Source organism: Chrysoperla carnea (genome assembly GCF_905475395.1).
Source record: "Chrysoperla carnea chromosome X unlocalized genomic scaffold, inChrCarn1.1 SUPER_X_unloc_4, whole genome shotgun sequence".
Taxonomy (NCBI): domain Eukaryota; kingdom Metazoa; phylum Arthropoda; class Insecta; order Neuroptera; family Chrysopidae; genus Chrysoperla; species Chrysoperla carnea.
This window is the reverse complement of record NW_025408167.1, coordinates 1-17,731: the sequence shown is the minus strand read 5'-3', so window position 1 is coordinate 17,731 and position 17,731 is coordinate 1. Positions and strand designations below refer to the sequence as shown.

General features: G+C 24.1%; 3 non-coding genes across 3 annotated transcripts; all 3 read right to left on the bottom strand.

Moving 5' to 3' along the window:
- Positions 1-859: 859 nt before the first annotated feature.
- LOC123304327 lies at positions 860-978 on the bottom strand. Its single transcript, XR_006536357.1, has one exon. It is a non-coding gene; the product is annotated as a 5S ribosomal RNA (ribosomal RNA).
- Positions 979-7,338: 6,360 nt separating this feature from the next.
- Positions 7,339-7,457, bottom strand: LOC123304319. Its single transcript, XR_006536350.1, has one exon. It is a non-coding gene; the product is annotated as a 5S ribosomal RNA (ribosomal RNA).
- A 6,357-nt stretch (positions 7,458-13,814) lies between these two features.
- Positions 13,815-13,933, bottom strand: LOC123304307. The gene has a single exon (XR_006536339.1). It is a non-coding gene; the product is annotated as a 5S ribosomal RNA (ribosomal RNA).
- Positions 13,934-17,731: the final 3,798 nt, after the last annotated feature.

The window sequence follows — 17,731 nt, the reverse complement described above, 5'->3', positions numbered from 1 at the left end:
TTGAAAATGGCTAGAACCAAGCAAACTGCACGTAAATCAACTGGTGGTAAAGCACCAAGAAAACAATTAGCAACGAAAGCTGCACGTAAAAGTGCACCAGCAACTGGTGGAGTAAAAAAACCACACAGATATCGTCCTGGTACAGTAGCTTTACGAGAAATTCGTCGTTATCAAAAAAGTACTGAATTGTTAATTCGTAAATTACCATTCCAACGTTTAGTACGTGAAATTGCACAAGATTTTAAAACCGATTTACGTTTCCAAAGTTCAGCTGTTATGGCATTACAAGAAGCTAGTGAAGCCTATTTAGTAGGTTTATTTGAAGATACCAATTTATGCGCAATTCATGCAAAGCGTGTTACAATTATGCCTAAGGATATACAATTGGCAAGACGTATTCGTGGAGAACGTGCATAAGCGTTTTAAATGACAATTTAAAAAAAAAAAAAACAAATAAGAAATATTTTCGGTCCTATATATAGGACCAACATATATTATTAAATAAGAGTATATTATTTTTATTAAAAAATATATATATATATATATATATATATAAATTATTGAAATAAAATTAAACATTATTAAAATTTTGTTATAATTATAAGCGATTGCTATTTCTAAAAATAAATAAATTTCATAAAATTTATATTATTTTATATTCATTTGAAATATTAAAAAAACTTCTCGCTTTAAAGTAACCATGATATGAGTTATAAATGCAATAAAATTTTATACAAAAAATAATATTTATTTGTTGACGAATAATATAAAAGGTTTACATTTCTAAATAACATATATTTATATATGGTGTGTAAAAAAAAAGAAAAGAAGAAAAATAATTTATATTTTTAATATAAAAAGGCAACCGCACACAGTGTTCCCAAGCGGTCACCCATCCAAGTACTGACTGTGCCCAATGTTGCTTAACTTCGGTGATCGGACGAGAACCGGTGTTTTCAACGTGGTATGGCTGTTGCCTAGTAATAAATGAAAATTTTTACAAATATATATTTTTCATAAATATCATTAATATTAAAGTATATTATTAAAATTTTCAATGAAGTAATCAATTTAAATATATACTTATTTATTATACCATATATTTTAAATAAAAATGCAACCGCACACAGTATTCTCAAGTGGCCACCCATCCGTGGTACTGACTGTGGCAAATGTTTCTTAACTATTATTTTATAAAATATTTATACAAAAAATAATTTACTCTTATCAAATATTAATTTGTGGCCTGTATTAAGGCCTATGTTATTTTCATTTTTTAGCAAAAATAATGAAATATTTCAATATATTATTAAAGTAACAGATCATTTCTTTTTTGGTGCTGCTTTTTTAATTTTTGTAGGAGATGATTTGGCAACAGAAGCTTTCTTAGCTTTTGGTGCTTTCGGTTTACGAGCAGGGCTACTTTTGGCAGCGGATTTTGTACTTTTTGCTGGTTTTGCTTTAACTGGTGCTTTTTTTGATGCCGCTGATGATTTTGCAGTAACTTTTTTAGCAGCAGTTGATGATGATGGAGTCGCTTTTTTTGCTTTAGGCTTTTTGGCTGCCAATGATGTAGTTGTGGCTTTCTTTTCTTTTGGTGCCCGTTTACTTTTAGCACTCTTTGCTGAACCTTTTGCTCCACTTTCTTTTTTGGATACTTTTTATTTAGCTGAAGAATTAGATGAAGCGGAAGCAGCCAATTTGAATGAACCAGATGCACCTTTACCTTTAGTTTGTACCAAGGCTCCCTCAGTTACAGCAGCTTTTAAATATTTTTTAATAAATGGTGAAATTTTATCAGAATCCACTTTATAATTTGCAGCTAAATATTTTTTAATTGCTTGTAATGATGAACCACCACGTTCTTTTAAATTTTTAATTGCGTTAACAACCATTTCTGATGTACGTGGATGTGTTGGTTTTGAATGTTGTTTTGTACGTTTAGCACCAGAAGCTGTTGCTTTTTTTGTTGGTGTTGTAGAAGCAGCAGTAACCGCAGTTGCTGCAACAGCTGTAGAATTTTCTTCGGCCATATTTTTTTACTTTATAAAAATAATGTATTTATTATAAATATTTAAATGATAAAATATAATAATTCTATCAAATAAAAAATAAAGGTTTTCAATTATATCATTATTCACAATAATATAAGTCCCTATGTAAGTCAAAGTACCATGTAGAAAACACATAAAAATTAAATAGTATTTCTAATTTACTGTCGTAGTAAACATGATTTATTTTTTCAATTTCTATAATATATAAAATAATAAATTATAAATTTAATAATAATATTTATTTTATAAATTAAAATATATTTAATTTTTTTATTAACAATTATTAATAAACATAGTTTAATATTAATTATTTCAATCATACAAAACAATAATATTTTTAAGGTAAACTTAAAAAGTATATATTTTTATTTTTTATTTAATATCGATTTATTATAAATTATTAGTATATAAATAATTAAAAAATTTAATATATAAATATATATATTATAGTATAAGATTTCATTTTTAGAAAAACTTTTTTTGTCAATAATGAAAACGTATTATTATGAAATGTGTTAATCGAACATTGACAAAATATATTTCATTAGAAAATACTTTTATTTATGCATTAATATCAATAATTAACTATTAAATTAATTTTTTCATAATTATATAAAGAAATTTTATACTGATATAAGTATTTATATATTATAATATTTATTTTAAATATAAAAAAATTTATGACAAAATATATTATTAGAGTATTTGTTGAGATTAATATAAGATTATTTTAAATAAGAATTAATTTATATAATTATTAAAATATTATTAATTTTATGTTATGTAATTTTAATAAAAATAAATAATAATAATAATAAATATACAAATTTTTTAACAATTTAAATTTTATATGATCTAAATAATTTTGTTAAGTACGATATGAGAAATCATTGTAAGCTTCGTTAAGAAACTTTGTAATATAAAATAATAATAATAATATTAAATATATAAATAAATAAAATAAATTTGATATATATTTTTAGTTCATTCTGTGTATAAATCAAAGGATACCGAATAATTGGTAACGGATGCGATATATTATAGTATCGAGTATTAAAACATAATATATAAATTTATCTTGTTATTCAAATTTTTTGTTACTTAACTTATGTATTTAGAAAATTTATAATATTATTTATATAATTGACATAAAATCTTATAAATTGAAATTTTATTAATATGTATCAAAAGAAGAGAGTAACGTATTGATATAATATCAAAGGATACTGATTATTTAAATAACGAATACGTCATATATTGTTTGTGTAACGAAGTTCACTTGGCCATCTAGTTTAAAATAACATTTTCAATAGAAAGTTTATATGCTTTGTTTTTTTTTTTTCTTTAATTATTAAAAAAATAAATTGAAATTTAATTCAATCAAATTTTATAATAATTTTAAAAAAATTTTTCCTTTTAAAAAATATTTTGTGATGTTGTGATAATATGTATTAATACAAGTGCATCCTGATACTTTTATCTCTAGTAAAGGTATGAGTATCATGAACAGTTTTGTTATCTAATGATATTATTTTGATAATATTTTGTGTATATTCTTATAATATTTTGTCTAAATATCATCATAATACAATATTATTTTGATAATATTTTATGAATATTCTTATAATATGTTACCTAAATGTCATCATAATATGATGAATTATTTCCATAATAACATATAAAAAAAGAAAAAAAAAAAAAGAATCATTAATTTATAATTATTTAAATTGATTCTTTAAAAAAATATTATAATATATTATTTATAAAAATAATTTTTACTCTTATTTTAAATAAATTTGTGGCCTTTTATTAAAAGGCCTATGATCGATGTATTATTATTATAAAAATTAATGCAATGTTTTTAATTTATGCTTTCTTTTCAGTTTTCTTTGGTAATAACACTGCTTGAATGTTTGGTAATACACCACCTTGAGCAATTGTTACACCAGATAATAATTTATTTAATTCTTCATCATTACGAATTGCCAATTGTAAATGACGTGGAATGATACGTGTTTTTTTGTTATCACGGGCAGCATTACCAGCTAACTCGAGAACTTCTGCAGCCAAATATTCCATAACAGCAGCCAAATATACTGGGGCACCAGCACCTACTCGTTCAGCATAATTTCCTTTTCGTAATAATCTGTGAATTCTTCCAACAGGAAATTGTAATCCTGCTCGGCTTGATCTTGACTTTGCCTTTCCCTTTACTTTACCACCTTTACCTCGTCCAGACATAGCGAATAAATTTATTTAATTAATATTTTTTTTTGTAAATATAATCACACAGATGTGTACGTTACGGGGATTGTAACATAAATGTTTAAAATGTTATTTGGGTATTTTAATTTATAATATTTATAAAATATAAAACTTTAAAAATAAACCAATCACCTTATAGTATTATTTTTAGCCAATCAGAGAGTAGTATTCATTTTTATTGTTATATCCATCTTCGCGTATATAATACGCTAGTTGTATACACGACACGCTCATACATATACTGACTGGTGTTCTGTAACTATCTGTGTATATTAATTGTTTGTAACAATGCCACCAAAAACAAGTGGAAAAGCAGCAAAAAAAGCTGGCAAAGCTCAAAAAAATATATCAAAGAGTGATAAGAAAAAGAAGAGGAAGCGCAAGGAATCATATGCAATTTACATTTACAAAGTATTAAAACAAGTGCATCCTGATACTGGTATCTCTAGTAAAGCTATGAGTATCATGAACAGTTTTGTTAATGATATTTTTGAACGTATTGCTGCTGAAGCATCACGTTTAGCACATTATAATAAACGTTCAACAATCACAAGTCGGGAAATTCAAACCGCAGTTCGATTATTATTACCTGGTGAATTGGCAAAGCACGCTGTTAGTGAAGGTACTAAAGCTGTTACAAAATATACAAGTTCAAAATAAATAAATCGAAAATATTATTTAATTGATAACATAAAAATACATCAACATATAAAAACGGCTCTCTTTTTAAGAGAGCCATCAAATTTTTTAAATAAGAGTAAATTATTTTTATATATACAAAAAAATAAAATAAACAATTATTAATATCATATTTAATATAAAATTTTATATATTAATAGCTTGAATATATCTATTATTAGTATATCAATATTATTAATTTTAAATATAATAAAGGATATCGCGGAATATATATCGTAAATCAGTGTAATGCAAATGCATTACATTACCTTTATTATTTTCATTTTACATTTACTACTTGTTTATGTACGCTTATAATTATTAGAAAAATATTTTTAATAATTTTAAAAAATAAATGAAATAATAAAAATTTAATAATAAATTATTTATTGAAAGTATAAAAAATGGTATAGCAAAATCTTTATTTTCTTTGATTAAGGCGAAATGTTTTATTAGTTATAAATTCGATAATCTCCTATCGATACTTGTTACTCTTAACTTGTATATATAAAAAATATAATAGTATATTAATTTATAATAAAATTTTTTCAAAAATTCAATAAGTTATTGTAAAATAAAATAGATAATATACAAATTATAATTTATTATTGCAGATATATTACAATAAAAAAAAAAAAAATAAATAAAAATATTTGGTAATGTATGTTATAAACAAAATAATTTGTTGTAAACAAATTATATAATATGTTATATTTATTAACAAATTTATTTACTCTTATATAAATAAAATTAGTGGCTTCCCAAAAAGGAAAGCCTGTTTAAATTTATCGGATGTATTAAATATTCTTTAATAAATTTACTAAATATTTTAAGTAAATTATTATATTTTCTTAACCTCCAAAACCATACAAAGTACGACCTTGTCGTTTTAATGCATATACAACATCCATAGCTGTAACTGTTTTACGTTTTGCGTGTTCAGTATATGTAACAGCATCCCGAATAACATTTTCAAGGAATACTTTAAGTACACCACGTGTTTCTTCATAAATTAAACCAGAGATACGTTTTACTCCACCTCGTCGTGCTAAACGACGAATTGCAGGTTTTGTAATACCTTGGATATTATCACGCAAAACTTTTCTATGACGTTTTGCACCCCCTTTTCCAAGACCCTTTCCACCTTTTCCTCTGCCAGTCATTTTAATAAAAAATTATTTACAATATTTTAACGAACGGATAACACGTGTGTTAACCTCACAAGTATTGTAATGTATGTGAGCGCCGGTACAATTGTGCCTTTTTATATAAAGCATTAAAGATTTTTTAAGCCACGCCTATACAATTTGATTAGTCCATACTCTGATAGCTATCCAATAGGATATGACAACAAAAATTTTGAAATTTCATATAAATATAAATACAACACATTTATTTCGCATTTAAACATTTGACTTTGTAGTATCAAATTGTCGAATATAATTTTTAAAATTGTGTGTTTTTTTGTAAAAACATTATTATTTGAAAATGGCTAGAACCAAGCAAACTGCACGTAAATCAACTGGTGGTAAAGCACCAAGAAAACAATTAGCAACGAAAGCTGCACGTAAAAGTGCACCAGCAACTGGTGGAGTAAAAAAACCACACAGATATCGTCCTGGTACAGTAGCTTTACGAGAAATTCGTCGTTATCAAAAAAGTACTGAATTGTTAATTCGTAAATTACCATTCCAACGTTTAGTACGTGAAATTGCACAAGATTTTAAAACCGATTTACGTTTCCAAAGTTCAGCTGTTATGGCATTACAAGAAGCTAGTGAAGCCTATTTAGTAGGTTTATTTGAAGATACCAATTTATGCGCAATTCATGCAAAGCGTGTTACAATTATGCCTAAGGATATACAATTGGCAAGACGTATTCGTGGAGAACGTGCATAAGCGTTTTAAATGACAATTTAAAAAAAAAAAAAACAAATAAGAAATATTTTCGGTCCTATATATAGGACCAACATATATTATTAAATAAGAGTATATTATTTTTATTAAAAAATATATATATATATGTATATATATATAAATTATTGAAATAAAATTAAACATTATTAAAATTTTGTTATAATTATAAGCGATTGCTATTTCTAAAAATAAATAAATTTCATAAAATTTATATTATTTTATATTCATTTGAAATATTAAAAAAACTTCTCGCTTTAAAGTAACCATGATATGAGTTATAAATGCAATAAAATTTTATACAAAAAATAATATTTATTTGTTGACGAATAATATAAAAGGTTTACATTTCTAAATAACATATATTTATATATGGTGTGTAAAAAAAAAGAAAAGAAGAAAAATAATTTATATTTTTAATATAAAAAGGCAACCGCACACAGTGTTCCCAAGCGGTCACCCATCCAAGTACTGACTGTGCCCAATGTTGCTTAACTTCGGTGATCGGACGAGAACCGGTGTTTTCAACGTGGTATGGCTGTTGCCAGTAATAAATGAAAATTTTTACAAATATATATTTTTCATAAATATCATTAATATTAAAGTATATTATTAAAATTTTCAATGAAGTAATCAATTTAAATATATACTTATTTATTATACCATATATTTTAAATAAAAATGCAACCGCACACAGTATTCTCAAGTGGCCACCCATCCGTGGTACTGACTGTGGCAAATGTTTCTTAACTATTATTTTATAAAATATTTATACAAAAAATAATTTACTCTTATCAAATATTAATTTGTGGCCTGTATTAAGGCCTATGTTATTTTCATTTTTTAGCAAAAATAATGAAATATTTCAATATATTATTAAAGTAACAGATCATTTCTTTTTTGGTGCTGCTTTTTTAATTTTTGTAGGAGATGATTTGGCAACAGAAGCTTTCTTAGCTTTTGGTGCTTTCGGTTTACGAGCAGGGCTACTTTTGGCAGCGGATTTTGTACTTTTTGCTGGTTTTGCTTTAACTGGTGCTTTTTTTGATGCCGCTGATGATTTTGCAGTAACTTTTTTAGCAGCAGTTGATGATGATGGAGTCGCTTTTTTTGCTTTAGGCTTTTTGGCTGCCAATGATGTAGTTGTGGCTTTCTTTTCTTTTGGTGCCCGTTTACTTTTAGCACTCTTTGCTGAACCTTTTGCTCCACTTTCTTTTTTGGATACTTTTGATTTAGCTGAAGAATTAGATGAAGCGGAAGCAGCCAATTTGAATGAACCAGATGCACCTTTACCTTTAGTTTGTACCAAGGCTCCCTCAGTTACAGCAGCTTTTAAATATTTTTTAATAAATGGTGAAATTTTATCAGAATCCACTTTATAATTTGCAGCTAAATATTTTTTAATTGCTTGTAATGATGAACCACCACGTTCTTTTAAATTTTTAATTGCGTTAACAACCATTTCTGATGTACGTGGATGTGTTGGTTTTGAATGTTGTTTTGTACGTTTAGCACCAGAAGCTGTTGCTTTTTTTGTTGGTGTTGTAGAAGCAGCAGTAACCGCAGTTGCTGCAACAGCTGTAGAATTTTCTTCGGCCATATTTTTTTACTTTATAAAAATAATGTATTTATTATAAATATTTAAATGATAAAATATAATAATTCTATCAAATAAAAAATAAAGGTTTTCAATTATATCATTATTCACAATAATATAAGTCCCTATGTAAGTCAAAGTACCATGTAGAAAACACATAAAAATTAAATAGTATTTCTAATTTACTGTCGTAGTAAACATGATTTATTTTTTCAATTTCTATAATATATAAAATAATAAATTATAAATTTAATAATAATATTTATTTTATAAATTAAAATATATTTAATTTTTTTATTAACAATTATTAATAAACATAGTTTAATATTAATTATTTCAATCATACAAAACAATAATATTTTTAAGGTAAACTTAAAAAGTATATATTTTTATTTTTTATTTAATATCGATTTATTATAAATTATTAGTATATAAATAATTAAAAAATTTAATATATAAATATATATATTATAGTATAAGATTTCATTTTTAGAAAAACTTTTTTTGTCAATAATGAAAACGTATTATTATGAAATGTGTTAATCGAACATTGACAAAATATATTTCATTAGAAAATACTTTTATTTATGCATTAATATCAATAATTAACTATTAAATTAATTTTTTCATAATTATATAAAGAAATTTTATACTGATATAAGTATTTATATATTATAATATTTATTTTAAATATAAAAAAATTTATGACAAAATATATTATTAGAGTATTTGTTGAGATTAATATAAGATTATTTTAAATAAGAATTAATTTATATAATTATTAAAATATTATTAATTTTATGTTATGTAATTTTAATAAAAATAAATAATAATAATAATAAATATACAAATTTTTTAACAATTTAAATTTTATATGATCTAAATAATTTTGTTAAGTACGATATGAGAAATCATTGTAAGCTTCGTTAAGAAACTTTGTAATATAAAATAATAATAATAATATTAAATATATAAATAAATAAAATAAATTTGATATATATTTTTAGTTCATTCTGTGTATAAATCAAAGGATACCGAATAATTGGTAACGGATGCGATATATTATAGTATCGAGTATTAAAACATAATATATAAATTTATCTTGTTATTCAAATTTTTTGTTACTTAACTTATGTATTTAGAAAATTTATAATATTATTTATATAATTGACATAAAATCTTATAAATTGAAATTTTATTAATATGTATCAAAAGAAGAGAGTAACGTATTGATATAATATCAAAGGATACTGATTATTTAAATAACGAATACGTCATATATTGTTTGTGTAACGAAGTTCACTTGGCCATCTAGTTTAAAATAACATTTTCAATAGAAAGTTTATATGCTTTGTTTTTTTTTTTTCTTTAATTATTAAAAAAATAAATTGAAATTTAATTCAATCAAATTTTATAATAATTTTAAAAAAATTTTTCCTTTTAAAAAATATTTTGTGATGTTGTGATAATATGTATTAATACAAGTGCATCCTGATACTTTTATCTCTAGTAAAGGTATGAGTATCATGAACAGTTTTGTTATCTAATGATATTATTTTGATAATATTTTGTGTATATTCTTATAATATTTTGTCTAAATATCATCATAATACAATATTATTTTGATAATATTTTATGAATATTCTTATAATATGTTACCTAAATGTCATCATAATATGATGAATTATTTCCATAATAACATATAAAAAAAGAAAAAAAAAAAAAGAATCATTAATTTATAATTATTTAAATTGATTCTTTAAAAAAATATTATAATATATTATTTATAAAAATAATTTTTACTCTTATTTTAAATAAATTTGTGGCCTTTTATTAAAAGGCCTATGATCGATGTATTATTATTATAAAAATTAATGCAATGTTTTTAATTTATGCTTTCTTTTCAGTTTTCTTTGGTAATAACACTGCTTGAATGTTTGGTAATACACCACCTTGAGCAATTGTTACACCAGATAATAATTTATTTAATTCTTCATCATTACGAATTGCCAATTGTAAATGACGTGGAATGATACGTGTTTTTTTGTTATCACGGGCAGCATTACCAGCTAACTCGAGAACTTCTGCAGCCAAATATTCCATAACAGCAGCCAAATATACTGGGGCACCAGCACCTACTCGTTCAGCATAATTTCCTTTTCGTAATAATCTGTGAATTCTTCCAACAGGAAATTGTAATCCTGCTCGGCTTGATCTTGACTTTGCCTTCCCCTTTACTTTCCCACCTTTACCTCGTCCAGACATAGCGAATAAATTTATTTAATTAATATTTTTTTTTGTAAATATAATCACACAGATGTGTACGTTACGGGGATTGTAACATAAATGTTTAAAATGTTATTTGGGTATTTTAATTTATAATATTTATAAAATATAAAACTTTAAAAATAAACCAATCACCTTATAGTATTATTTTTAGCCAATCAGAGAGTAGTATTCATTTTTATTGTTATATCCATCTTCGCGTATATAATACGCTAGTTGTATACACGACACGCTCATACATATACTGACTGGTGTTCTGTAACTATCTGTGTATATTAATTGTTTGTAACAATGCCACCAAAAACAAGTGGAAAAGCAGCAAAAAAAGCTGGCAAAGCTCAAAAAAATATATCAAAGAGTGATAAGAAAAAGAAGAGGAAGCGCAAGGAATCATATGCAATTTACATTTACAAAGTATTAAAACAAGTGCATCCTGATACTGGTATCTCTAGTAAAGCTATGAGTATCATGAACAGTTTTGTTAATGATATTTTTGAACGTATTGCTGCTGAAGCATCACGTTTAGCACATTATAATAAACGTTCAACAATCACAAGTCGGGAAATTCAAACCGCAGTTCGATTATTATTACCTGGTGAATTGGCAAAGCACGCTGTTAGTGAAGGTACTAAAGCTGTTACAAAATATACAAGTTCAAAATAAATAAATCGAAAATATTATTTAATTGATAACATAAAAATACATCAACATATAAAAACGGCTCTCTTTTTAAGAGAGCCATCAAATTTTTTAAATAAGAGTAAATTATTTTTATATATACAAAAAAATAAAATAAACAATTATTAATATCATATTTAATATAAAATTTTATATATTAATAGCTTGAATATATCTATTATTAGTATATCAATATTATTAATTTTAAATATAATAAAGGATATCGCGGAATATATATCGTAAATCAGTGTAATGCAAATGCATTACATTACCTTTATTATTTTCATTTTACATTTACTACTTGTTTATGTACGCTTATAATTATTAGAAAAATATTTTTAATAATTTTAAAAAATAAATGAAATAATAAAAATTTAATAATAAATTATTTATTGAAAGTATAAAAAATGGTATAGCAAAATCTTTATTTTCTTTGATTAAGGCGAAATGTTTTATTAGTTATAAATTCGATAATCTCCTATCGATACTTGTTACTCTTAACTTGTATATATAAAAAATATAATAGTATATTAATTTATAATAAAATTTTTTCAAAAATTCAATAAGTTATTGTAAAATAAAATAGATAATATACAAATTATAATTTATTATTGCAGATATATTACAATAAAAAAAAAAAAAATAAATAAAAATATTTGGTAATGTATGTTATAAACAAAATAATTTGTTGTAAACAAATTATATAATATGTTATATTTATTAACAAATTTATTTACTCTTATATAAATAAAATTAGTGGCTTCCCAAAAAGGAAAGCCTGTTTAAATTTATCGGATGTATTAAATATTCTTTAATAAATTTACTAAATATTTTAAGTAAATTATTATATTTTCTTAACCTCCAAAACCATACAAAGTACGACCTTGTCGTTTTAATGCATATACAACATCCATAGCTGTAACTGTTTTACGTTTTGCGTGTTCAGTATATGTAACAGCATCCCGAATAACATTTTCAAGGAATACTTTAAGTACACCACGTGTTTCTTCATAAATTAAACCAGAGATACGTTTTACTCCACCTCGTCGTGCTAAACGACGAATTGCAGGTTTTGTAATACCTTGGATATTATCACGCAAAACTTTTCTATGACGTTTTGCACCCCCTTTTCCAAGACCCTTTCCACCTTTTCCTCTGCCAGTCATTTTAATAAAAAATTATTTACAATATTTTAACGAACGGATAACACGTGTGTTAACCTCACAAGTATTGTAATGTATGTGAGCGCCGGTACAATTGTGCCTTTTTATATAAAGCATTAAAGATTTTTTAAGCCACGCCTATACAATTTGATTAGTCCATACTCTGATAGCTATCCAATAGGATATGACAACAAAAATTTTGAAATTTCATATAAATATAAATACAACACATTTATTTCGCATTTAAACATTTGACTTTGTAGTATCAAATTGTCGAATATAATTTTTAAAATTGTGTGTTTTTTTGTAAAAACATTATTATTTGAAAATGGCTAGAACCAAGCAAACTGCACGTAAATCAACTGGTGGTAAAGCACCAAGAAAACAATTAGCAACGAAAGCTGCACGTAAAAGTGCACCAGCAACTGGTGGAGTAAAAAAACCACACAGATATCGTCCTGGTACAGTAGCTTTACGAGAAATTCGTCGTTATCAAAAAAGTACTGAATTGTTAATTCGTAAATTACCATTCCAACGTTTAGTACGTGAAATTGCACAAGATTTTAAAACCGATTTACGTTTCCAAAGTTCAGCTGTTATGGCATTACAAGAAGCTAGTGAAGCCTATTTAGTAGGTTTATTTGAAGATACCAATTTATGCGCAATTCATGCAAAGCGTGTTACAATTATGCCTAAGGATATACAATTGGCAAGACGTATTCGTGGAGAACGTGCATAAGCGTTTTAAATGACAATTTAAAAAAAAAAAAAACAAATAAGAAATATTTTCGGTCCTATATATAGGACCAACATATATTATTAAATAAGAGTATATTATTTTTATTAAAAAATATATATATATATATATATATATAAATTATTGAAATAAAATTAAACATTATTAAAATTTTGTTATAATTATAAGCGATTGCTATTTCTAAAAATAAATAAATTTCATAAAATTTATATTATTTTATATTCATTTGAAATATTAAAAAAACTTCTCGCTTTAAAGTAACCATGATATGAGTTATAAATGCAATAAAATTTTATACAAAAAATAATATTTATTTGTTGACGAATAATATAAAAGGTTTACATTTCTAAATAACATATATTTATATATGGTGTGTAAAAAAAAAGAAAAGAAGAAAAATAATTTATATTTTTAATATAAAAAGGCAACCGCACACAGTGTTCCCAAGCGGTCACCCATCCAAGTACTGACTGTGCCCAATGTTGCTTAACTTCGGTGATCGGACGAGAACCGGTGTTTTCAACGTGGTATGGCTGTTGCCAGTAATAAATGAAAATTTTTACAAATATATATTTTTCATAAATATCATTAATATTAAAGTATATTATTAAAATTTTCAATGAAGTAATCAATTTAAATATATACTTATTTATTATACCATATATTTTAAATAAAAATGCAACCGCACACAGTATTCTCAAGTGGCCACCCATCCGTGGTACTGACTGTGGCAAATGTTTCTTAACTATTATTTTATAAAATATTTATACAAAAAATAATTTACTCTTATCAAATATTAATTTGTGGCCTGTATTAAGGCCTATGTTATTTTCATTTTTTAGCAAAAATAATGAAATATTTCAATATATTATTAAAGTAACAGATCATTTCTTTTTTGGTGCTGCTTTTTTAATTTTTGTAGGAGATGATTTGGCAACAGAAGCTTTCTTAGCTTTTGGTGCTTTCGGTTTACGAGCAGGGCTACTTTTGGCAGCGGATTTTGTACTTTTTGCTGGTTTTGCTTTAACTGGTGCTTTTTTTGATGCCGCTGATGATTTTGCAGTAACTTTTTTAGCAGCAGTTGATGATGATGGAGTCGCTTTTTTTGCTTTAGGCTTTTTGGCTGCCAATGATGTAGTTGTGGCTTTCTTTTCTTTTGGTGCCCGTTTACTTTTAGCACTCTTTGCTGAACCTTTTGCTCCACTTTCTTTTTTGGATACTTTTGATTTAGCTGAAGAATTAGATGAAGCGGAAGCAGCCAATTTGAATGAACCAGATGCACCTTTACCTTTAGTTTGTACCAAGGCTCCCTCAGTTACAGCAGCTTTTAAATATTTTTTAATAAATGGTGAAATTTTATCAGAATCCACTTTATAATTTGCAGCTAAATATTTTTTAATTGCTTGTAATGATGAACCACCACGTTCTTTTAAATTTTTAATTGCGTTAACAACCATTTCTGATGTACGTGGATGTGTTGGTTTTGAATGTTGTTTTGTACGTTTAGCACCAGAAGCTGTTGCTTTTTTTGTTGGTGTTGTAGAAGCAGCAGTAACCGCAGTTGCTGCAACAGCTGTAGAATTTTCTTCGGCCATATTTTTTTACTTTATAAAAATAATGTATTTATTATAAATATTTAAATGATAAAATATAATAATTCTATCAAATAAAAAATAAAGGTTTTCAATTATATCATTATTCACAATAATATAAGTCCCTATGTAAGTCAAAGTACCATGTAGAAAACACATAAAAATTAAATAGTATTTCTAATTTACTGTCGTAGTAAACATGATTTATTTTTTCAATTTCTATAATATATAAAATAATAAATTATAAATTTAATAATAATATTTATTTTATAAATTAAAATATATTTAATTTTTTTATTAACAATTATTAATAAACATAGTTTAATATTAATTATTTCAATCATACAAAACAATAATATTTTATAAGGTAAACTTAAAAAGTATATATTTTTATTTTTTATTTAATATCGATTTATTATAAATTATTAGTATATAAATAATTAAAAAATTTAATATATAAATATATATATTATAGTATAAGATTTCATTTTTAGAAAAACTTTTTTTGTCAATAATGAAAACGTATTATTATGAAATGTGTTAATCGAACATTGACAAAATATATTTCATTAGAAAATACTTTTATTTATGCATTAATATCAATAATTAACTATTAAATTAATTTTTTCATAATTATATAAAGAAATTTTATACTGATATAAGTATTTATATATTATAATATTTATTTTAAATATAAAAAAATTTATGACAAAATATATTATTAGAGTATTTGTTGAGATTAATATAAGATTATTTTAAATAAGAATTAATTTATATAATTATTAAAATATTATTAATTTTATGTTATGTAATTTTAATAAAAATAAATAATAATAATAATAAATATACAAATTTTTTAACAATTTAAATTTTATATGATCTAAATAATTTTGTTAAGTACGATATGAGAAATCATTGTAAGCTTCGTTAAGAAACTTTGTAATATAAAATAATAATAATAATATTAAATATATAAATAAATAAAATAAATTTGATATATATTTTTAGTTCATTCTGTGTATAAATCAAAGGATACCGAATAATTGGTAACGGATGCGATATATTATAGTATCGAGTATTAAAACATAATATATAAATTTATCTTGTTATTCAAATTTTTTGTTACTTAACTTATGTATTTAGAAAATTTATAATATTATTTATATAATTGACATAAAATCTTATAAATTGAAATTTTATTAATATGTATCAAAAGAAGAGAGTAACGTATTGATATAATATCAAAGGATACTGATTATTTAAATAACGAATACGTCATATATTGTTTGTGTAACGAAGTTCACTTGGCCATCTAGTTTAAAATAACATTTTCAATAGAAAGTTTATATGCTTTGTTTTTTTTTTTTCTTTAATTATTAAAAAAATAAATTGAAATTTAATTCAATCAAATTTTATAATAATTTTAAAAAAATTTTTCCTTTTAAAAAATATTTTGTGATGTTGTGATAATATGTATTAATACAAGTGCATCCTGATACTTTTATCTCTAGTAAAGGTATGAGTATCATGAACAGTTTTGTTATCTAATGATATTATTTTGATAATATTTTGTGTATATTCTTATAATATTTTGTCTAAATATCATCATAATACAATATTATTTTGATAATATTTTATGAATATTCTTATAATATGTTACCTAAATGTCATCATAATATGATGAATTATTTCCATAATAACATATAAAAAAAGAAAAAAAAAAAAAGAATCATTAATTTATAATTATTTAAATTGATTCTTTAAAAAAATATTATAATATATTATTTATAAAAATAATTTTTACTCTTATTTTAAATAAATTTGTGGCCTTTTATTAAAAGGCCTATGATCGATGTATTATTATTATAAAAATTAATGCAATGTTTTTAATTTATGCTTTCTTTTCAGTTTTCTTTGGTAATAACACTGCTTGAATGTTTGGTAATACACCACCTTGAGCAATTGTTACACCAGATAATAATTTATTTAATTCTTCATCATTACGAATTGCCAATTGTAAATGACGTGGAATGATACGTGTTTTTTTGTTATCACGGGCAGCATTACCAGCTAACTCGAGAACTTCTGCAGCCAAATATTCCATAACAGCAGCCAAATATACTGGGGCACCAGCACCTACTCGTTCAGCATAATTTCCTTTTCGTAATAATCTGTGAATTCTTCCAACAGGAAATTGTAATCCTGCTCGGCTTGATCTTGACTTTGCCTTTCCCTTTACTTTACCACCTTTACCTCGTCCAGACATAGCGAATAAATTTATTTAATTAATATTTTTTTTTGTAAATATAATCACACAGATGTGTACGTTACGGGGATTGTAACATAAATGTTTAAAATGTTATTTGGGTATTTTAATTTATAATATTTATAAAATATAAAACTTTAAAAATAAACCAATCACCTTATAGTATTATTTTTAGCCAATCAGAGAGTAGTATTCATTTTTATTGTTATATCCATCTTCGCGTATATAATACGCTAGTTGTATACACGACACGCTCATACATATACTGACTGGTGTTCTGTAACTATCTGTGTATATTAATTGTTTGTAACAATGCCACCAAAAACAAGTGGAAAAGCAGCAAAAAAAGCTGGCAAAGCTCAAAAAAATATATCAAAGAGTGATAAGAAAAAGAAGAGGAAGCGCAAGGAATCATATGCAATTTACATTTACAAAGTATTAAAACAAGTGCATCCTGATACTGGTATCTCTAGTAAAGCTA